At 43.9% G+C, this 23,802-nt stretch overlaps 1 long non-coding RNA gene across 6 annotated transcripts in view; it reads left to right on the top strand.

Moving 5' to 3' along the window:
* Nucleotides 1–23,802, top strand: part of LOC135186516 (uncharacterized) — a 234,956-nt gene that overhangs the window by 43,800 nt on the left and 167,354 nt on the right. For 3 of the 6 annotated variants that reach the window (XR_010306991.1, XR_010306992.1, XR_010306993.1), the window contains exons 3-4: nt 9,819–10,090; nt 10,280–10,356. This is a non-coding gene — a long non-coding RNA (uncharacterized LOC135186516). Of the gene's footprint in view, nt 1–9,818; nt 10,091–10,279; nt 10,909–10,935; nt 11,872–23,802 lie in introns of those variants that run through there. The other 3 variants (XR_010306994.1, XR_010306990.1, XR_010306995.1) reach the window with 2 other exon arrangements.

Below are 23,802 nucleotides of genomic sequence, written 5' to 3'. Positions count from 1 at the left end.
ACAGAACTATCTCTGTATGGGATGAACAAACTCTGCCAGGCCTCAGCTGAAATCGTTAGTTCGTGTATCACAGAGAGTGCAGCATCTGTAGCTTCACACCCATTCTATCAAAGATGAAAGATTTGAGAACCAGAGAATATTATCAGGTTTTTCTGGCTGATTGTTCCTTCCCTTGAAGCTCACAAGGTGGTAGCTGAATGAGTTCCTGCAGCCTGTCACTTGACATTAAGTAGTGCAAATATCCCATCAGCTTGTCCACACCTATGATCTACGCACGGCAGAACTTCTTGGTAAGAGCCAGCTGTTAACTTCAGCTCAGCTTCTCTTTGCCCCTGAGGAGTGTCTCAGACTTCCAAATTGCCTGGCAGCTTTCTGGGAGCTCTTTTTGCAAAAGGATAGCACAGTCACTCTTAACCCTTTGACTTCAATTCTCTTGCTTCTCTCCACCCTGGCACTCCGCTCATTTAACTTTGTTTCTCAGCTGAGAAGCAGAAAGCGTTTGGCACCAGAACGGCTTGGTGCTCCCAAAGTGCCATTAGTCAGCTCTGAGGCTGATGGACAATGGAAGACCAAATGCCTTGGGGAGAGGACCTGGGAAAAGAGGTCTTTCTGCTCTGCAGCCCTGATGTGAGACTGGCTCAGTTCTGTAGAGACAGAAGCTGACACAGCAACGTGCAAACTGTTGTCTCTGGCAAAGTAGCCCCCGAAGCATTAAGGGCAATCAAACAGAAGTCATCAGGGCTCTACAGTTCATTTCCCACTGGCATTCTACTCCATCATGTGCTTAATGTTTTGATATGTTTCAGAAGTATGGTAATAAAGAGATAGGGTAATAAAGGGGCTGGAGCATCTCTGTTGTGAGGAGAAGCTGTGAGGCCAGTTAGCCTGGAGAAGAACAGAGTGAGAGAGGATCTTCTCATTGCTTATCAACATCTAAAGGGCAAGGGTCAAGAGTATGAGGATGCTCTTTTCAGCGGTGCCCAGTGATAGGATAAGGGACAAAGGGTACAAACTGGAGCACAGCAAGTTCTACCCCTAGACAAAAGGAAAAACTTCTTTACTTTGGGGGTGACAGAACAACAAAACAGGCTGCCCTGAGAGGCTGTGGAGTCTCCATCTCTGGAGACTTTCAAGATTCCTTTAGCTGCATTTTAGAACAGTGACCTTGCTTTAGCAGGGGATTGGACTCAAGGATCCTCAGAGGTCACTTCCACCCCTACCAGTCTGTGATTCTGTGGTATATATATGGGTGATGCCACCTGTCACTACTTTGAATATAGCCCCTTTAGGCAAATTCAGTAGCACCTTTCCAATGTGAAACATAAAGTAAACCCAGGCACCTCAAAACCAATAAGATAAGTAACTTAAATGCTAAGTGAGGCATAATTCTGAGTTCAGGCTGATAGCTCCCCATACTCAGTTATTTCAAAAGGTGATTCAAAGATGACGAAGGCCACAACCTGAGGCTGTTTAAAACACAGTTTAAAAAAGTAGTTTATCAAACATGCTCTTTACTGCTTGGGCTTTCATATTTGTTCCTTTAAAATATATATATACACTAAAACCCCTCATAATTGTAAACTGTTTTCTCTTAATGTCTGATCTGTATTTTCCCCTTCTTCTGAGGATTGCTTAAGTGCTTCACTTGATTTTTGTTTATTGAAGTTTGAAAATAGCCTCCTTATATTGGTTCTTGTAAGAATTGTCTCTGTTATGAGATCTAAATCTTTCCTCATGAAATGCAATGCTGTAACTTGTAGGTGTTTCAGTAATCACAGCTCAGGGTGGTGATAATAGTCTTGAGTGCTTGGTGCTAATGTGTATCCATAGCTGTAGATTCAGGCCCTGGAGGAACATAAGTGGCTATACCATAGGCTTGTCAGAACAAGAAAAACATGCATTATTTATCTGCTGAAGTGGAACCAGAAGGAGTTACAGTAAGGCTGGATAGTGCCTGAAATACATCCTTAGTGCCTAATCTTAGTCTAAATTATATTTGCATCTGTCCCATTTGAAAAGGCAAATTTGAACCACAATTTGACAGCAGGAAAACCTTATTGACCTAAATAAACCCTTCTTTTTTCTTTCCTGCTGAGGGTATATTCAAGGCATCTCCCTGCAGTGATTTAAGAAACCTTTTGGTTCAGCACAAACATCTTATTGATGTTTACAGACACCTGGAGGATGGGTGCCAAGGAGGGGCAAGTCTCTTTCCAGTGCTGCCCTCTGGTGGGACAAGAGGCAACAGACACAAATTGGAACACAGTTCCACCTCAGCGTGGGAAAAAGCTTCTTCACTGTGAGGGTGCCAGAGCACTGGAACAGGCTGCCCAGAGAGGTTGTGCAGTCTCTTCTTCTGGAGACTTTCAAGACCCACCTGGGTGCTTTCCAGTGTGACCTGCTCTAGGTGATCCTGCCTTGTCAGGAGGCTTGGACTCAGTGATTTCTGGAGGTCCCTTGTAACAGCTACCATTCTGTGATTCACAGGATCATGCGATTATTGCATGTTAGGGGTTGCAAGGAACCCAAAGAGAACAGTCCAACGCCCCCCTGCCAGAGCAGGACCACACAATCTAGCTCAGGTCACAGAGGAATGCATCCAGACAGGCCTCAGAAGTCTCCAGAGAAGGAGACTCCACAATCTCTCTGGGCAGCCTGTTCCAGTGCTCTGTGACCCTTACGGTAAAGATTCTTTCATGGGAAGGTCAAATATCTTCACTGTGACTTTTCCCACATATCAAATCTTTGTCAAAACCTTGGGCCTTATCTTTAAAATACCCCTCAGAAGCTAAGCTGACCTGAAAGACTGTGAAAATGAAAGAAAAGAAGTGGTTAGGACCACAGCTCCCTCAGTATTCTAATGTCTCCAGTGAGGGCAGCTCCTCTGCTAGCTTCTTTTGTGTCCTCATGTAAGGGTCCATTATGTGCTGTGCATGCAGAGATTATTATATTAAGCACATAGTTTTGCCTTCTGCCTGGAGTGAGGGTGAACAAACACCCAACAGTGTGTTGCTTAATGTTGTAGCAGAAGGGACACTGACATTCTGGGAATGAGAAAGCAGCAAGGATTTCTGCAGAAGAGCATCAGCCGCTGATCACTGCTCCCAAATCCCTCTGAGCTTTGTGCATCCAGCTGCTGAGGTTATGATGATGAGGCTGGTCCATTAGGAAAGGTTTTCAGAAATGTCAGTCAGCTTTGTTTAACAAACAGAGCTTCCTGGCAAGTCTCATGGCATACTAGAATGGGAGGAGATGCAGTATGACCTACAGGAAAGGGTTTGAGGCTGAAAGCCGGAGTAAACAACAACAACACAGGCAGTGTTTGTGTGATTGAGAACTCAACTCGGCTACAAACCACACAATCAACTTACTTGGCACTACTATTTTGACAGAAAGTGGCCAGGCTAGCAGTGACAGCCCAGCTGGTGTTTGGAGTTTAGATGCCCCTAAGACTTATCTCAGAAGCAGCAGCCAAGAGATCTGGTCTGTTTGAAAGTGCTAGCAATCGCTTGGGCTTGGCTGGCTTCGCAGAGGGCTTGTTTCAGCTAGAGATGGACAGAGCTCACCATTTTGCTCTACAGATTTTATGTACTAACATTGCCATTTTGTGTCCTGAGATTTTGGATGCAGGCCCAGAGATAATTTAGCTTTTTCTGTGACTTTTCAAGCAATAGTTATTTTACATTTGTGGCTCTTCCTTCACCAGAAAGGGAGAAAGATCTGCCAGCTGTTACTTTAGCACTAGCAGCACAAAGACCTGTTTACATCTCTTGTTGCTCTGCGTTGCAGGGTCTCTGGTGGGTGTTGCCTGGCTGGTTTTGTCCAGCTGGTCTCAGATGTGATGAAAGTTGGGTGTTTACCCCTGCAAAGGGGTAAATGCAGAAGCCTGATGGAAAGCAGAAAGATAAAAGGAATGTGTCTTTTTTCCTTCTTCTCTCTGCTTGGATAGCATAAGGAGAAAAAGGGGTAGCTAAAAATATGTCCCAGAGACATGTAATGCTGGAATGTCAGTTTTATTATGCCTAGGCAAAAGTCAGCCCAAAACTTGTAACCTGATAGTGAGATCTGGGCTGAGAACACACAGGAGACAATTCTTACTCAACCTAGTGCTTATACATGCTCCAAACATCACTTTGTAGACAGTAGTAGAGAGTGGGGAAGAGCAACCCGCTGCTTGGTAAGACCTTATGTGGGATGTGGCAGAGCTGTCCCTCAATGCTTGCTGTCAACTGCATGGAGCAAATGGTGGAATGTTACAACTAGAGTGCTTTTGCTCTCAGGATGCTGATGTTGATAGGAAGGCAAATGCCCACTGGTGTTTTGCTGCTGAATGGTCCCAGTGCTACGCTGCTGCAGCTCCCTGCAGCCTGGTTCGGAGTTAGCCTGCACAGCTTGCCTTGGGGCAAGCAGATGGTGGCAGTGCATGTGACACCATGTGTCACAATGCAGTGCTCTGCTGAAACCAGGTTGCTCCAGGTCTGAGACTGTCTCTGTAGTCTCAGTACTACCTGGCAACCTGTATATAAGTGCTCCTCTTTAGTTCACTGTGATTACTTCAGAGAAATTAATTCCTAATTAGAAAACTGACTAGTTGCCAGACTTGGCTGATAACTCCCACACAGGTGCATACCTTTGGGACTGGATTTTCTTTTTATATGCACAGATAAGAACATGCTGAACCATTTTCCCTTCTTATTCATGCTAACAGTATGGCATTGTTATTTTCTTTTATATTCCCTGGCTGTACATTACCACTCCGTTGTTTGACAGCCCCAGTATACATAGTACATAAAAATAGTGGGACCAATTTAAGCACAGCCAGAGAGGCAGCCACCTGTGGTAAGAGGCTGTAAGCACTGCTAAAATGCAGGGATGGTGAAGGAAAGCCAGCATCCTGCTGCTGACTTTGCCAGGGCTGGAGCTGTGGAGAACCAGACTTGCTCTTGAAGGATACGAGAGCATTGGAATAGGTTGCACAGGGAGGTGGTGGAGTCGCCGTTGCTGGAGGTGTTCAAGAAGCACAAGAACATGGCACTTTGGGACATCACAGAATCAGTCAGGGTTGGAAGGGACCACAAGGATCATCTAATTCTAACCACCCTGCCATGGGCAGGGACACCCTACCCTAGATCAGACTGCACACAGCCTCATCCAGCCTGGCTGGGTCTGGGTTTTTTTCCCCTCTTTTTTTAATACCTCAGCATTAAGAACTCAGTCTTGTTCCTCCCGAGTCTGTGGTGAGAGGAGCCTGGCATTGCTTCCAGGACGTGGTCTGCTTCTCAGATGTCTGAGAGCCTATCTGTTAAGAGCAGGAGAAAGAAAAATCCAACTCACCACCACCACACTGTATTAACAAGCTATTAAAGACTGTGTTTTCCTCGCATTTCATCAGTAGCTTTAATGTGATGCAAGTATGACCTAAGGGAAAGAAGATCAGATCTTATGGATTCTCAAAGTCACTGTGGATGCTGGCTTTACTGGCAAAGAGTTACTCCCGTCTGTGGCTTCACAGTCATTTTTCTGGCTCCTGCAGTACAGGATGCATTTGAAATTTCTACCACAAATCCATACAGAAAGATATTTATAGTGGCTGTGGTAGGTAATAATTTCAGATATTACTAAAAAACAACAAAAATCCACCCCACCCTCCATGCAATTCTTCTTCTTCTAAAATAAATAAGCTTCAGCCTCCTGCTTTTGAAAGGGGAAGCAACATCACAGGGAATTTAGGTGTTTAATATTCTATGCTCATAGCACTCTGAAACCAGCTAGCACTTAAAGAAGAGAGTCACTGCACAACCAAGCCCCACTGCGTGTTTTTAAGGTTGCTCAGGTTTTTTGATGTGATAAATCAGTTTGATTTTGAGAGCTTTTTGGGTTTTTTTTCTAGGGGTAGGACAATTTCCATGGAGTTTGCAGAGTTTGTTTCACCTCAGTGTTTTAGCTGGAATTTCATTTTGAAACATAAGGTTGCAAAGGGACCTCCAGAGATCATTGAGTCCAGTCCCTTTGCCAAGGCAGGGTCCCCTGGGGTAGTTCGCACGGGAATGCATCCAAGCAGGTTTTGAAAGTCTCCAGAGAAGGAGACTCCACAACCTCTCTGAGCAGCCTGTTCCAGGGCTCTGCCACCCTCACTGGAAAGAAATTTCTCCTCATGCTGAGGTGAAACCTTCTATGTTCCAGTTTGTATCTGTTGCTCTTTGTCTTATTGCTGTGGACCACTGAAAAGAAGAAGTATGTACAACTGTACACTCTAAATCGCTCAAGAGATCTGAAAACTACTATTTTCTGTGGGTTGTTTTTGCACCTCTGGCTACTGACAGAGAAACCTTTCCTGAATTTTTGCCTGTTGTCACAGAAACATCTGAGGAATGACAGAACACAAAGACAATGTGGAATTACCACAAGCCCTTCAAGGAGAGGCTGAGGGAGCTAGGTTTGTTTAGCCTGGAGAGGAGGAGGCTCAGGGGAGACCTCATTGCTTTCTACAACTACCTGAAGGGAGGCTGTAGCCAGGTGGGGTTGGTCTCTTCTGCCAGGCACTCAGTGACAGAACAAGAGGAAGCAATCTCAAACTGCCCCAGGGCAGGTTTAGGCTGCATGTGAGGAAGTTCTTCCCAGAGAGAGTGATTGGCATTGGGATGTGCTGCCAGGGAGGTGGTGGAGTCACTGTCCCTGGAGGTGTTTAAGAGCAGGCTGTGCGTGGCACTTAGTGCCAGGGTTTAGTTAATCAGAAGGGTTAGGTGATAGGCTGGACTTGATGATCTCACAGTATCACCAAGGTTGGAAGAGACCTCACAGATCATCAAGTCCAACCCTTTACCACAGTGCCCAAGGCTAGACCATGGCACCAAGTGCCACATCCAACCTTGCATCGAAGGTCTTTATCAGCCTGGTTGATTGTGTGATTCTGTGCTCAGCATTGTCACTGCTGTACATATTGCTGTGGGTCTGGTGTGGCTGCTCCCTGAAGGAGATGGATCTGAAAGACAACTTTTAAGAGCTCCAGGGGTCTTGGGTTTGAGAGGACACAAAAGCTCTTTCACCCCTGCCCAAAGAAGTGAACTAAAAACACTCCACACTGAACTGCAGGTTTAAATGGAAATGCTATATACAGCTGCATACAGACCTACAAAATGCACAGGTTCATGTTCAGCCTTACAGTCTCGTTGGGCCAAAACTCTCCAAAGCCTACCCTGTGCAACCAGGCCTAAAGGCCAGGCCTCATGCCTCACCTATTTGCCTGTTTTCCCCCTCCCCACTGCTGAACCAAGCCCGAAACGCACAGAGGACATTAGCTGTGCCAAGGCCAAGCCTAGCTGCAAACCTCCCCCACGCGTAGCACAAGAGGTGGGAAACAGAGAAAGAGAGAGAAAAAAGGCAGAATTGACTCTGCAGTCAGTTTAAATTGAAGATAAAGATACAATATTATGGGATGGAGTAAGACAATTTCTGGTGCCATCCCCCTCGGGATGGACAGACTGCTCAGTTCCCCAGAAGGACCTCTCCATGGGCTGGGCAGCTAATCCTTAATCCACACCAGCAGTTCAGCTTAACTTTACCTGCTCAAAAATGGAACTTATGAGAACCAAAACTGTGCAAAATGGCTGGGCTGGCCCCTAGAAAGAGAGAAATGGGATGTGCACTGATCTTTGTGTGTCACACCCTCAGCAGAGAGGATGGGCATTTGCCTGGAGGTGTTATGGATAAGCAGTGCTTTGCTGTGTGGAAACCACGTTGCCATTTTGTAACCCTGAGAAGACCAAAGGTGGGTGCTGGACTGATCATGGACCCATTAATCATTGCATTCACATCAGCAGCACTACCACCCCCAGATGGTGCCAGGTTTGGGTTTGCTTTCCCTGTTGGTCTGTGAGTTTAGCAGCACTGCTGGGTTACCACAGTGGGAATGTAATCCCTGACATTTCTTGGGGATGCATAGCTCACTGCATTTAGAGTTTGGTTGGGTTTTTTTTTCATATAATTGAGCTGTTATTTCAACTCATTTATTTTGCTCTTGATGGGACAAATATCACTGTGTTATCAGTCAAACTCTGGCTCTTTAGGAGGGAAAAGCAGCACTTTGTTTTTGCCAGGTAGCTGAGTTTTCATTTCAAGAAAGGAAACATTTATAGAATCATAGAATCAGTCAGATTGGAAGGGAACACAAGGATCATCTAGTTCCAATCCCCCTTGCCATGGGCAGGGACACCCTACCCTAGATCAGATTTATAACTTCTCATTTCATTATCAACTTCTTCCTTTTAAAATATCTGCTGACAGACTGAAAAAAATCCCCAACCAACACACCAAAAAGCATTGGCAGAAAATACCCATAGGATTTCCTGACCTTGGTTATGATTTAAGGGTTGGACTTGATGATCTGTGAGGTCTCTTCCAACCCTGATGATACTACTATGATACTATGATTATGGCAGCTCCATCTGGATAATTGAAGTAGTCAGAAGATATGCCCTTATCAACCCCTCACTCTTACCTGCCCTGCCAGCAAGCATTTTTGAGTTCATGTGCTTAATCCTGGACGACAGAAGTACTGACTGTTGAGATGGTTTGGGTGTTACCCACCACCCCCCACACTTTGTAAATCACCTAGACTAGACTCAGCCAGCTCTGGAAAATGAATGAAGCTTTATATTTACAGCTTAGCACAATATACAAGCAGATATTTACAGTTTATACAGAAATATGCAAGGTAAAAGATACTACAAAAACACAACAACCCTCCCAGAAACCTGAGTCCCCAGGAGAGACTCCCAAACACCCTTCCACCTTTTCCCACCCCTCTACCTTACCCCAGACGTTGCCTTGTGCCCCGAGGAAGAATGGATGGTCAGCCAGGGGGGCTAGGAAGCAGGTGGATTAATCAGGATAGGTTAGACAGAGGAGAATGCAGCCCACAGCCTGGACAGAGAGCAACTCCCTTATCTATGTTTGGATTCTTGCTCTTAGACCTCTCAGCAAGCCTATGAGTGAAGTAGAAGTCACCATTGTTTCCCTTTCACAGCCTGTAATCTAGTTCTTTTCACCAAAACATTCTAGCTAGCTTCAAACTAGCACAACTATGTAGTGTCCTGAGGAGAAGTCGATGCAGGGAATGCCTCGAGGTACTGGCTAGGGAAGGGCATGGGATGCAGGTGGAAGAGTCCATGCCAACATAATTGCCAATAATGGGTTTTCTGAGGTATAAAATGTTTCAGGCAAGTGAAGGCTGTGTGAGATCCTTCCCGGCTGGAAATAGTCTTGCCACCTTTGGCATAAACAGCAGCTTCTGGGGAGGTGTTTCTGTCCTAACAAACAAGTAATATTGATGCAGATAAATAATGAGACCTTTCTTTCTAGTACTTTAAAATTTCCTTTCTGCCTTGGGAACTTTCATCAAAGCAAGTGACTCTCTGAAGTTCTGGGGTGACTGGGTTGACTAGGAAAACAACAGACTATTAAGGCACTTTATTTTTCTCTGAGACCATTTGAGAGCTCAGCTGGGCAGCAAGAACAGAGTTTGGTACAAGCTATACCTACTTATCTTAATTTTTTTTTCAGATTTTGGAGTTATTTTTGCAAGTGTGTCCTGCAAACCAAGAGAATATGCTAAGGCAGTCTGGAACATGCATAGGTCACAGTAGCTCCCTCTCCGTTTTCTTATGTAGAGCCATGGTGTAGCTCTGACTTAGGTTTAATTAGAAGGAAATTGAAATTCTACAGAAATTAAATTATTTTTTGTAATTAAATTCTTCAGAATTTAATTTGCATAGAAGGTAGAGCAAATACACTTAATCCATCTTTTGTCTGTGTTACAGGGATTCGTGGCCAAGTAAATAATGCTGAAGAACAAAGCCACTTTCTCTGCCTGCCACAGGGCAGGGATGCGAAGAGAGCAGCGAAAGAGAAGGGTGGTTACGAGGCATGGACAAAGGCTGCGAGACAGACTCCCTCCTCAGAGCCTCAGAATCGCTGTGGAGATGAACTCCATGAGCATGCAAACAGAGTTTGCACGATCCACAGGGAGCGCTCCTTTTTCCGAGAGCTGCGGCAAAACAAGCCTGATACTTCAGCAGATTTTGAGTGTCAGGTATGATTTATGAAATGAGACTTCAAACTTTATTTCCTTTTATTACTGAATAAAAGTTTTTCAAATGCTTATGAAGATAACCTGAGAATCAAGGAGCAAAACAATGAATCACTCACGAAGAAATGAATCTCTAAGAGAATCCTAAAAATGAAGCATTTATCATTCATGCTTCTTCATTTATTTCCCCAGGCTGAGCTGCAGTCCTGTCTGTGTGACTGATGCCTCTGAACAACCTTTTCCTCCACCTCCTGCCTTGCCTTTCCCAGGTTAGTCATGCCACCTGCCCAGAGGAGTTGAGTAGTTGGAACTCCTTAGAGGAGATTCGACAGTTCCTCTCTCTTCTTCCATTACCATTCATATTGCACTGAGTTCGGAGAGTGAACACAAATCGATACTCTCAGATGCTGAAATCAAGCAAACCTTGTGGGTTGTTCCATGTTGTCTTTCATGATTAAGTCATTTTCCAATAGTGGTTTCTTAGGCAGCCATTGCAACATGAAAAAGGGCAATTTCTCCAAGTGAGGAGCTGAAAGGCAAAACCCAGTGGTGTTTTGATCCTTGCCTTCATCTAGAAACACCTGAACACCTAGCTGCAAGATAAAAAACATTAAGACTTTAGGTAGTGTAGTTTGGATGCTATGGCCAGGTCAGGAGCAGGTTACTTAGTTCTGTCACTCAGGTGCTTCCCAGTGAATGATCATCTGCTTGGTCTGTTTAATCTCTTCTTCACTTCAAAACTGTTTTGCTCCTACAAATCTTCTGCCTCTTATTACAAAAGCACTACAGAAGAAATAAATTGCTTGCTGTGCTCATCTGTATGTTAGCTCACGGATTGATTTTTCCAGCTCACAGCATTGGTAACAAACTGAAAAGTTGGGAAGTGTTTCTGCAGTGCACTAATGGGTAAGCATCTGCTTTTCATCCCACTCAGTGCAGGATTGGATAAGCATTGTTGGTAATTAAGCTAGAGAGGTGTTCAGACAAGCAAACAAAAGACAAGAAAAGAAGTGGAGATGTAAAAAGTTAGCTGCCCACCTTCAGAAATGTTAGCTTTGGTGACCAGTAGTAGCTTCAGCACTGGACTCCCTCTTGTTTTGGTATGGCACTTGAGAAAGAGCTGTTGAAAGGAAATGGAGCTCCTCCTCTGCACTGAAAGTGCAAGAAGTTTGTAAGACTCTCAGTCTTCATTAACAATGAAAACCAGCAGAAAAGCAAAAGGACATCTGTAGCTTGCCCCAGGTGTGTGGAAGCTGGCTGTTTGTTTAGTGCTGGTGTCAGGCATGGGGATGCTCACTGGGACTCTGGTGTTGCTGTGAATGCTCTTTGGAGAGAAGAGGCTTCCTAAGTATTCTGCCAAATTTGGAAGAGATGATCCACAATGACACTGCATTAAATGTGAAAATAAGAATCAAACCCTAGGTTTAGGAAGTACTGGTTTGGGGAACAGCAGTTGGGCACTTAGCTGAATCTCTGCATGAGAATTGGAGCTTAGATGCCTGAAGGTGAGCTGGGGGGGGATTTTTTGGTATTATCTACCAGACTGCACTGGCTTCTCTTTCTGCAGCAAGAGCTTTGATATCAAACACTGGCACATAACTCATGTGCACTGCACATGAGTGTGCACACACACCCAGTGGCAAGTCTTTTGTTTCCATAGTATAATGAAGGTATCTCCCAGCTTTTAACAACTGTTGCTCTGAATTTGTTGTAGTGCAGCAGACTATTTTCTCGCAATGTTGTTTATTATTGACCATGTCACTATCAATTAAAATACCCTGAGGCTGGATGCTTGAGGTGGAAGCTTCATCCCTGGAAGTGCTTAAGACCAGGTTGGATGGGGCTTCGAGCAATCTGGCCCATGGCAGGAGGGTTGGAACTAGATGATCTTTAAGGTCCCTTCCAACCCAACCCGTTCTATGACTCTATGGATCCAAGCTGCTGTAGACTCATTTCACAATGGCTTTAGAGATCCCAGGTACAGGAGTAGTAGGGCACAAATTTATATGCAGCATGTATGGATTATCTGGAGCTAACTTTGACAGGCATTGTTAGTAATATAAGCAAAACTAAAAGTGGGTAGATTCAGGCAGGATATTAGGAAGAAGTTCTTCAGCATGAGGGTGGTGAGACCCTGGAACAGGTTGCCCAGGGAGGTGGTGGAAGCCCCATCCCTGAAGGTCTTTAAAGCCAGGCTGGGTGTGGCTCTGAACAACCCCATCTAGTGTGAAGTGTCCCTACCTGTGGCAGGGGGGGTTGGAGCCAGGTGATCCTTGAGTTCCCTTCCAGCCCAGACAATTCTGTGATTCTGTGATAAAAGTGCTGGTGATTTACTGGTACAGGAGTGAGACTGTAAGAATTCCTGGTTTAATGCTAATTGCAAATAAGAAATATATTTTAATATCCCCATAAAATCATTTGACAAGGCAGATTAAATGGCATACTTCCACAGCTGTTAATAAAAAACCCCAAACAGTAAGTAAATAGCCAAACAGTAAATCACATTTCAAAACATATTGACTCTATTGATTGGGTGGAAATGGACAGGGTAGGAGAAACTCCACGTCTTTGAAGGGAAGAAAACCAAATTCTGACAGTTTTCATTGCATGCCCAGTAAAGGTCCAACTACGTTTGAATGTAATTTAGGGCCATGAAAATGGTCAGGGGTCTGAAGCACTCTCCTGTGAAGACAGATTGTGAGAATTGGGGCTGTTTAGGCTGGAGATGGCTCTGGGGGCAAGGTCATCTCCCTTTCACTATAGTACCATTTCCCCTCTAAAATAAAATGACTGGGAAAAGAGTAGTTAGTTTCTTCATATCAGTGAAGTTGTCTCATCTACTTGCCCAGCACCACTGTCTACATTTGTGTCTATGTGCATTTATGTGATGCTTTACTGCAAAGGAACTGTCAGAAGGCAGCACCTGCAGAAGCAAAAGAGGGAAGTTTTAGGGCTGTGAACTCACAGCAGACATTCCAGTTATCCCATTAAGACAAGATGTGACCTTTAAGTGGAAGAATGATACGTTGGAGGCTGACATTTGATTTCCCAGTGTGCTGTAATTTGCCACAAAACAATGAGAGGCATTCATCTGCTGCTAGAAGCTTCTTTTGGAGGTGCACAATAAGCTGTGAAAACAGCAATTGCATTTTCTGGCTTGCCCAGCAGTCTTTCAATGTGCTGGTGAAATTATCAGAGAAGGGATGGTAATGGGTTGATAAATATTGCATGAGAGGAGCTGTGTAAAACAAACAAATAGACAAACAAACAAACAGAATAATCTATGGTTACAGAAATTACTCCTTTTATTAAAGCAGTATTTATTCATACATTAAAAATCACATTGAAATATTAAAGAATTTGGTCTAAGCTGGGAAAACTGAAACAGCTGTTTCAGGCTCTAGTCTCAGTGTCCTTTCCCACTGTACAGTTCATATCCTGCTGTGAGGACAATTGTCCCTCTGGACATGGCTGTGTGTGCTGTAGGAAATCTTTATAAACACTGTGCCTGTTCCTGGCTCAGGAAAGGAGATGTTACTTGCAGGGCACATTGGTTACTACAAGTGATGGGTGCTCCAAAGAAAAGTGGCAAGAGCCCCAGAAACATGAGTTTGGCAGGTCTCGGAAGTGAGCAGAGATAAGATTTGTGCCTTTGCAGAGCTGCTACCTGCTCAGCAGACTTTGGTCTTGCACTTGCAGTGCCTTTTCTGTTGCACTCTGTGAAGTGCAGGGATGCTGCCGTGGCTGCTGTGGTGGTGCATCACCAATGTGTCTCAGTTTTTCCCCCTGATTTCTGTGAGGCTCCCCAGAGAGTTTGTGGAATGTCCTTCCCTGGAGACTTTCAAGGCCTGTCTGGATGTGTTCTTGTGTGACCTGAGCCAGATTGTGTGGTCCTGCTCTGGCAGGGGGGTTGGACCTGATGATCTCCTTGGGTCCCTTCCAACCCCTAATGCCCTGTGAACCTGTGGCAGATGGCCACTGTATTTTTGCTTCACTAGGGAGCAGCCTGTTCCCAGCGAGTCCCACTGTGTCAGCCCCTTATGAGCATGGTGGCCCTTTCCCTGCACTCACAGCCTGCAGGGTTACATCTTCACAAGCCCATCTTTTTCACTCTGAAACATCTTTTCTGCTGTGAGGTACTCATCACTGGCAGCTTGGTTTTAGAAATTAAAACCACAGGATTAAAACTCACTCCTCTCCCTCTTTCTTGTTGATTTTTTGATGGGCCAAGCTCTAGAAAAGCCAGGTCATCTCACCTCTGGGAAATAGGACAGGCTGTGTTTTAGCCCTATCTTCCTGTGGTCATCATAGGGGACCACAAAGGAGTTTGTGTTCTCTTGTCCTCTCCTGCAGTTAGCCCTTTTCACTACCTTTCCTCCAGCAAACATGGAGCTGATGTTCTGACCAATGCTTTCGTTACCTGGCAGCTGAGTTATTAGGAACTGGCAAATACTCAGGGAGTTGGTAGAAACTACTCAGTGTTACTTGTGGCACCACCAATAGTGATGCAGTTTTTGGGCTTACAGGCTCTGGGGTGTCCTTGGGCAGGAGTTGGGGGAAAAACAGCTAACAGCATACAGCCACTGAGGGCATGTCAATGGAAAGAGAACAGGACAGAAGTGCTCTGTTTACAGTCTGCACTGAGAATGCTACAGGTGAACCTGGGGAGAAATGCAGGTTACTGGGACCAGGAGTAAATCCATGGTGGAAATGCAAAGGTGGCTGTTGGTGCTGCGACAGCTGTAGGGTCCAGAGGAGAGCAGAAAGGGTTTTGCTGAATTCTACATGGAATGTCAGTTTCTGTGCATTCCTTTTTTGTTTTCTTTGGGGCTTGATTCAGGAGCAGTTGGGGAAGTCAGGAAACTGGCAGGTTTCAGAGAAGAAACATAAGTGTTCTTCAGTAGTATTTGTCATCTTTGTCTTGCAGGGTTCTAAGAAGGTGGTGAAACTGTCAGCTTCAGAAAGTTGGGGTTGTGATTTGCAGTTGCTGGCTTGGATGGTGTAGTGGGTTGAATATTCCCCCCAGTAAAATTATCAGACTAACCCAGGAGGTTTGGAAGCAAATGAAGCTATATATTTACAGCAAGCTAAAATCTAAAAGCATAAAATACAGTAAATATGCACAAAAATATATTTACATATATTTACAACTATTTACAACTGTTTATAATTCAGTAATAACACTGGGAAAAAAAAAAACTTGAGTTGTTCCCCCACCCCCCTGAACAGGGGGAAAAAAAGCAGTAGCTCTGCCCCCTGAGAGAAATAAGGCTCACTGTTACCTACTCAGCCAAAATTAGTGCAGCCATGCGAGATCAGTCAGCAGTCAGGGTGGAGAAAGGAGAAGAGTGGGAAGAGAAGAGTTTATACAATAGACTTTTATCCTAAACAATAAGCAAATGGAATGGTATAGACTGGGAAAGAGCTGGAGGTCCCAATTGATGGGAGCTTGACCATAAGTCAGCAATGTACTCTTGTGGCCAAGAAGGCCAATGTCATTTTGAGGTATATTAAAAGGGAGGTGGCTAGTAGGTTGAGAGAGGTTCTCCCGCCCTATACTCTGCCCTGTTGAGGCCACACCTGGGGTACTGTGTCAAATTCTGAGCCCCACTGTTCAAGAAGGACCTCAGGGAACTGCTTGAAAGAGTCCAGTGCAGAGCCACAAAAATGACTAAGGGAGTTGAACATCTTCCCTACGAGGAGAGCCTGAGGGAGCTGGGGCTCTTTAGCTTGGAGAGGAGAAGACTGAGAGGTGACCTTATTAATGTTTATAAATATGTAAAAGGTGAGTGTCAAGAGAATGGAGTCAGGCTCTGTTCAGTGATGCTCAATGATAAGAGAAGGGGCAATGGGTGGAAGCTGAGGCATAGGAAGTTCCATGTAAACATGAGGAGGAATTTTTTTCCTGTGAGGATGACAACACTGGAACAGGGCTGCCCAGGGGGATTGTGGAATCTTCCTCTCTGGACATATTCAAGACCCTTCTGGATGGGTTCCAATATTATCTGCTATAGACAGTGTTGCTCTGACAGAGGAGTTGAATTGGATGATGTTTTGAGGTCCCTTCCAGCCCCTGACATTCTGTGGTTCTGTATCTTATCTATTATTGTTCTTCTGTTTTCAATACAGTTCATTGTTTCATCATTTTGAATGAAACTAGACTGTTAACTCTAAAACCACCACAGTCAGCTTTTCCTTTCTTTATCCAGAGAGACCTTAAGAGCTTGCAAATGTTGCAGGTCAACCCGTACTGAGCCAACTAACATATTACACCTCAGGCCATTAGTACTGCTGGGCTTTTGACAGCCTGGATTGGTCTGTGATTGTTTTCCATCTCTGCATGGTAGTTAAATGTTGTTATTCAATACAAAACATTTCTGAACTGTTTCATTAGCAATAATAGATTATTTTCCCAAACAAGCAAAGCAGAAGTGAGCTTCAACATCTCTGAAATGATTGAAAAGGTAATGATATTAGTTCCACTAGAGCCAAATAGCCTTTATAGTTATTTTTTTTGGTGTGTGTTCAATCCAGTTCTTCATTTTCTTTAATAATTTACAATTTGACTGTCGCCATGGCACCACTTTGCTTTGTACCTAGCAATAATGGTACAGCAGACAGGAAGCCAGCCAGGGAATGAACAATAGCACCTAAAATCTGAAGAGAATTTTGAATGGAAAGAAAACAAGCTCTGCCAGGCCAGGCTGCCAGGAGGGTGAGACTGAATGCTGGAGGCAGGGCTTCTCTTCCTTCAATGCACCCTTTTTCTAGCTCCAAATCCCTTGTATTTAGAGGAGGCAGAAAAAAAGTCAATCATCTAAGTCTACTTGCTAAACAGGAAAAAAAAAAGTACATGTTGTCCTTTGGAATATTGTTTAGTCTTTTAAAACACATTTCAGACAGAAGGTTAACCTCGTGCTTAATCTCTGTTCTGTTTGTACCTTGAGACAAGGGAAGAGGTTGAAGTTATCTTCAAACCTTGCCCTCCCGTATTTTTTTCTCTCTTACACTGAAAATCAAATTGTTTAATTATCATCTCAGGGCATAGTGTTTATTAACTGCTTGCCCTTCTCTTCAATGTTATTTTCTCATTGGCACCAATATTATTTTCCCTTTGTTTTCAATAATTAAAAGAAGACTGATTACAGAATCAGTCTGTTAAAGTAGCTTCTCTGTCGAAGTGAAGCATTGTGCATTATTTCTACTAAAAACAAAAAGGAAAAGGAGAAAAGGGAAAAAAGAGAAAAAGGGGAAAAGGAGGAAAGGGAAAGATGAAGAGGAAAAAGTGAACAGGACAAAAGAAGGGGAAAAGAAAAATGAAAAGTGGAATAAAAGGAAAAGGGGAAAAGGAGAAAAGAAAGAGGAGAGAGAAAAAATGAAAATTAAAAAAGAAAAAGAAAAAAGGAAAAAGAAAAATATTTTAAAAAAGAAAAGAAAAAGAAGAAAAAAAAAAATAAGAAAAGGAAAGAGAAAAGGGAAGAGAAAAAGAAATTACATTTCCAATCCAGGACATTACAGGTTCTGGATTTGAAATTCAGAATATTTTCGAACAGTTTCAGCTGGAAATGGTCTTGATGATCATCGTGCCCAATCATTATGTTTCTTTACCAAAACTGGCACTAAACCATTTCCCTCACCACCACATCTGGACAAACTTACATGATGCCAAGGCGTTTCCTTGACTCTGCTTGTTTTACCTCTAAGCTTTCTATGGATTGTTAAGTAAAAAGAGTTGCACACCTTACACAGGATCAGTAGAGCATTCAGCAAACTAACTGTGGGAAAGATGTGATCGTTTTGTTCCCAGTAGAGGGCACTGGAGAAATACAAGCAGATTATTACCGTGGCATTCCGAATTGGAAGCACGAAGGGCTGCTTATTTCAGAGCAATGCCTATTCTCCAAGGCTTTATAATCTGAGTGCATGTCAAAGAAGCCTGTACAGGCATCCAAACGTTCTCTAGATGCAATGCTACATTTTCAAGGTGTGGGCTTGCAGCTGTTCAGTACCCTTTCTGTAACCTGAGTGCTAAACCACCTCTTTAGAATCGTAGGACTGTAGAACTGTTAGGGCTGGAAGGGACCTCAAGGATCATCTAGCTCCAACCCCCCTGCCATGGGCAGGGACACCTCACACGAGATCAGGTTGCTCAGAGCTACATCCAGACTGGCTTTAAAAATCTCCAGGGATGAGGCTTCCACCACCTCCCTGGGCAACCCATTCCAGGATCTCACCACCCTCATGCTGAAGAACTTCTCAACATCCAATGTGAGTTTTCCCACTTCTAGTTTTGTTCCATTCCCCTCAGACCTATCACTATCCTGACACCCTAAAAAGTTCCTCACCAGCTTTCTTGTTGCCCCCCTTCAGACACTGGAAGTCCACAATGAGGTCTCCTCAGACCCTTCTACTCTCCAAACTGGACAGCCCCAACTCCCTCAGTCTGTCTTCTTAGGACAGCAGCTCCATCCCTCTGCTCATCCTTGTGGCCCCTCTCTGGATGTGTTCTAGCATGTCCACATCCTTCTTGTAACAGGGGATCTAGACAGGATGCAGTATTCCAGGCAAGGTCCCACCAGAGTGGAGTAGAGGGGGGAGAATGACCTCCCTCGACCTGCTGGCCACACTTCTCTTGGTCTGGTTGCTCTCTGGGCTGCAAGTACACACTGCTGGCTTGTGTTTCTTTTTTTGTTCCTTCTGTCCCACCTTTAATGAATATTTTAATCCTGGAGGGACATTGCACAGGAAAGCACTGGTTTAGATTTGCCTGATTCAAGGGGGACTTTGACTTGTCTATTCTGCGAATGGATTTATATTGCTTTTCTGTAAATATATCAGTAACAAACTTCTGCTTGAAATTATTAGGGGAGAAGGTTTCCTACAATGACAAAAGATATTATTTTTACTTTGGGATGAATTAAATATGCATGACAGAAAGTTCAGCAGCTTTCTTTAAACCAAAGCACGATCAGAGAGCAAGTGAGAAGCAAAAAAGGTGGGAAAATTATCCAACCTATCACTTGGAACAAAGCCAGATTTCATCTGTAACTGTCTTGCTTAGCTTATCCTGCCTTTTGGCAGCTATGTTAAGGATAGTTTTTAGCACCAAATTTCAAATGCTGGTCAGATTTGACTGAGATTTAAGTTTAATGCCTTATCACGAATTTTCTGGTGGCATTAGTGTGTTGCTTTGTTGATATACAACAGGAACAAGGCTTTTAATCCTTCTGTTCAAGGTTATTGGTGGTAAGTCCTTATGCAGTTATCTTGGAATGCAAGTTTGGTGAATTCCTTCCTATTTGTGAAAGACATGTTTTGGAGGTTGCTTCTTTTCACACCACCTTCCCTGTGGAGAATTGAGTCCAACCTTATACTCTGAGACTAATGTGAGATACTTGCTTAGCCCACAGAATAACAGCTACTTAAGAGATACTTTTCACTTTACTTTTAAGAACTGAAGATTGATCTGGTTAAACACAATAAGTCCTCATTGCTCAGCTAGTGGAGATGGTGGTCACAGCATGCTAGCAGTTGGAAGGGACCTCTGGAGATCTTTGGGCCCAACCACCCTGTCAGAACAGGACCGTAGAATCTAGCACAAGTTGCACAGGTCTTGAAAGTCTGCAGAGAAGGAGACTCCACAACCTCTCTGGGCAGCCTGTTCCATTGCTCTGTGACTCTTATAGTAAAGAAATTCTTCCTCATGTTGGGGTGGAATTTCCTGTGCTGTAGTTTACATCCATTGGCCCCAGTTCTTACACAGGGAGCAAATGAGAAGTGAGAGATGGTCATTCAAAGTAAGCACAACCTCTCCAATCCTTCTCCTTCTTGTATCCATTTATTTTACTAGGGGATAGGCAACAAATGCAGTTAACTGGGCATTTCTTTTCTTGCTTTGCAAAAGCAGCCAGTGCTGTGAACTTAAACAAATATGAGCTCTTTGGAAAGAGCTTGCTAGTTTGGAAACATAGAGTAAAGAATATCACTGGAACCAGCAATATGGCTTGGTTTTATTTGAGACAAGTGTATATTCTACTGTTTAAGTTGTAACTTAATTAAAGAGGGGTTTGGGTTTCAAATGGAGATAGGTGCAAGGGAATGTAATGCATCTTCTTACTCTCCATGTTGCCTGTCACAGTAATTTTTGTCCTTCAGTGTTTTTCTGCCACTGTATTTCTTGTAACTTCCATGTAGCCCGTTGCCATCACCATCTTACTTTGAAGACTCTCATTTCTGAAGCAGCCTTCCCCACCACACCTCTGGATCTGCCAGTGAAGGTGCTCCTCACAGTTGATCCAATCCCTCTTTAAAAGTCTTCCAGTAAAATTGCAGGAGTTTCCCCTGTCATGTATCATTCATCCTACTATACCCCAGCCTGCCCTGTGGTCCTCCCCATTTCCCAGCTCCAGCTCCTGGCTCCTTGATATTCTCATTACAGCGTAGCAAACCACTGACCACTGCTGGCTGCTGATCCAGAGGAGCTAGCTCTTTGTAATTAGTGACTCTTCAGAGAAGATACATGTGTTTTTCAACCTGCCAGCCAGCTGGCTGCCAATGCAGAAGCAACAGATGTTTTTATCATCCTGCTGGCCAGGAAGCCCTGTGTTCTGGCTGGAAATTATTGGTGCTCTGCCTGACACCTTGTGATGGAGCAGACAGCATGCACATGCAAGGCTTTCCTCAGGATTTTTTGGCAGTAACAAGGGATGAATTCAGGTTGAAAGGGTTCACCACAAGAATATAGTCTCTGTGTTCACCAGAAGTGTGGAAAGACTACACCAATGGTGTAATATGGTGATGAATGCACTCATTGTATTCACCTGCAAATGCAAGACAAATGCCAGACAAATGCCCTAATAATGAATATTTTTATCATTAGATGAAAACCTTGAATGTGGTTGATAGATCAGTTAGTTGACAGCAAGTATTACATTGCTATTTTAAGAGCCACAGGATTACAGAATAATTGTTTTTCTTGGAGAAGACCTCTAAGATAACTGAATCCAACCATTGACCTAATGCCACCATAGCCATTAAACCATATCTCAGAATGCCACATCTGCATGCCAGGCAGGCTAGCTGGTGGTCTTCCCCCATTTGCACCACAATTTAGTCACAGCCTATTACATGACTTTAGGTCTTGCTGTGTAGGAAGACTCCATTTCAGGTGAGCTAATACTGGTGATGTTCCTGATTGTGACTCCTCTTCCTGTGGACTACACAACTCTTCTGAGTGTTGCCATCCCTGGAGGTGTTTAAAAGAAGAGTGGATGTGGCACTTGAGGCTGTGGTCTAGTGATTAAGGATGCTGGGATGAAGGTTGGACTGGATGATCCTGGTGGTCCTTTCCAACCATAGCCATTCATAGTGATTAGAGGTTGTGCTGAGGGATTTGGTTTAGTCAGGGACTTGTCAGTGTGAAACTAATGATTGGACTCAATGATCTTGAAGGTCTTTTCCAATCTAAGAAATTCTGTGCTTCTGATCTTTAAGTTTTAATGCCTGCCTCTCTCCCTGAGTTGCTTCCAGTAGCCATGTTCATACCACTCCATGCTCTGCTCTGTCTGACAGCTTCTCTCATAGCTTTAATATCCATCCATTGCATCCTCTGCAAGAAACTAAAGCAGATGTTCTCACTATTTGCCTGTGTCTCAGACTGTAACCTCCATGTCCCAGTTTTGGGAGCTATACCTTTAGATTAGCAGGGCCACAAAAATAAAGGCTGTACAGACACCATTAGCATTATTACACCTGATACCTTCTCTACTTCACAACGTGACTGTCTTTCAGGAGGAAAACCAGCTCTTCAGTAAAAGAGCAAAGGGGAGAAAAAGAAAGATGTGCCTAGAGTGAGTTCACTATGCTAAAAGAACCTGCTGGTACTGTAGTCTGCAAAGTAGAGTGAGATATGGGCTTATTTAGGGCTAAAACCTGCTCCCCCAGTAGCTTCTCAGAAGGGAGCTGGGCAGCTGGATATTTTTGGCAGTTGGGACCCAACAAGGTGATGTAATCCTGGGTCCATTTTTCCTAAATCAGGATCAGGATGGTTTGTTACATTTGGGTAGCATGCCTCTGACCTTACTGTGGCACATTTGCATTAAAGCAAGATCCAAACAGTAAGAAAATAGTCTCTAAAAATGCTGTAAGGAACAGGACCTTTCATATCCCCTTCTGTTATTCTTAGTCTCCCCTGTCACAGAAAAAACCCAACCTGTTTAAGCTGAGACACAGCTGAAGTTGCAAAAGGACCAACATTTTGAATTAACTCTGTTGAGCAGCCTCATTTCAGTGAAACACCAACCTGCATTATTGGTCTCCTCTCTCCAGTCCTAAAAGCTCTCCCTGGCATTTAAATGACAGATCAATCACTTCAGCTCCAGGCTGAGAAATCCTTCCTGCAATATTACAGAGCAGGTATGTTTTCAGCTCATCATTCCTTTCAGCACCATGATTGCAGCTTGCAATTAGATATTTAATCTTGCCTTATGAAACTGTAAGAGTCTGTTCTGATGTGGAGATAGACATGCTACAAGATTTGCACTTTGCTAGGAAATGCCTGAATTCCTAAGCAGTGCAGCACTTCATTGACATGCAAAACCACTCTGGTGAGACATGATTAATTTCATAACTGGGATAGAATGACTTATCTGCAAAAAGTGACATATACAACACATGACTTCCCTTTGTGTTCATGGAATATAATCCTGAGAAGATCTTGATTTCTTTGCCTTAATTTGTTGGTCTAAATAGTTTGATTGTGGATTTGCTTCTGTTGCTCTGCTTGGGAACTATGGCTATGGCCATAGATCTGTGGCTGGAGAAAGACTGTTTATAAAGCCCTGTGGTGATAGAGCAAGGGAAAACGGCTTCAAACTAGAGAAGAGCAGATTTAGACTGGATGTTAGGAACAGGTTCTTTACCATGAGGGTAGTGGAACACTGGAACAGGTTGCCCAGAGAGGTGGTTGTGGCCCCGTCTCTGAAGATATTCAAGGTGAGGCTTGACAGGGCTGTGGGCAAGCTGATCTAGTTGAGGATGTCCCTGCTGACTGCAGATGGTCTTAGACTGGATGACCTTTGGAGGCCACTTTCAACCCAGACCATTCTATGATTGTATACCTGGGAGGCTTAGATGCAGTGCTGATGCTGGGGATATGACAATGACTTGTAACTGGTCTGTGGGCTGAATGGAGGTTTCTCTGCCTCTGATAAGATTCATGCAAGCACTTCCAGCAGGAGAACTCCCAGTTGTCAGTCTTCTTTGACTGGTTGTGAAACATGTTTCTTTGAATTGCACTGCTAAGAACATTGGTTGTGTTATGCTGGTACCTCCTGTGACTCCTGCAGGTAGCCAGAGCCTAGGGTTTGTGGGCAGCTTCCCCTGGAAGGTGGAAGGGCTTAGGAATCTTTCTTGAGAAAGACTATTCACAAGGTCTCACCTGAACAGGGAAGAAATAAAAGTGAAATGATTTATTTCTTCCCATTTTCAGGCTTCCTTAGAAGCAACACTGTATGAAAATTCTTTTGGTTTTGGAGGACATTTCCTTTTCTTGTTACTTGGATGTCTTTTTGGAAAGCTTTTCTGTGCCTGTTCTCTGTTTGTGTATGCAAGTATCTCTCTCTAACAGAATCCAGCTCATGCAGCTCAGTTTCTGAGCAGCTGTGTACAAGCTTGGGTTTTTTTTTGGGCTGCTATCTCCTGCTTCAGGTAAAACC

This window comes from Pogoniulus pusillus, chromosome 25 (genome assembly GCF_015220805.1).
Source record: "Pogoniulus pusillus isolate bPogPus1 chromosome 25, bPogPus1.pri, whole genome shotgun sequence".
In the NCBI taxonomy this organism is placed as follows: Eukaryota; Metazoa; Chordata; class Aves; order Piciformes; family Lybiidae; genus Pogoniulus; species Pogoniulus pusillus.
Note: the sequence above shows the minus strand (reverse complement) of the source record. Positions and strands in the feature narration are given on the sequence as shown.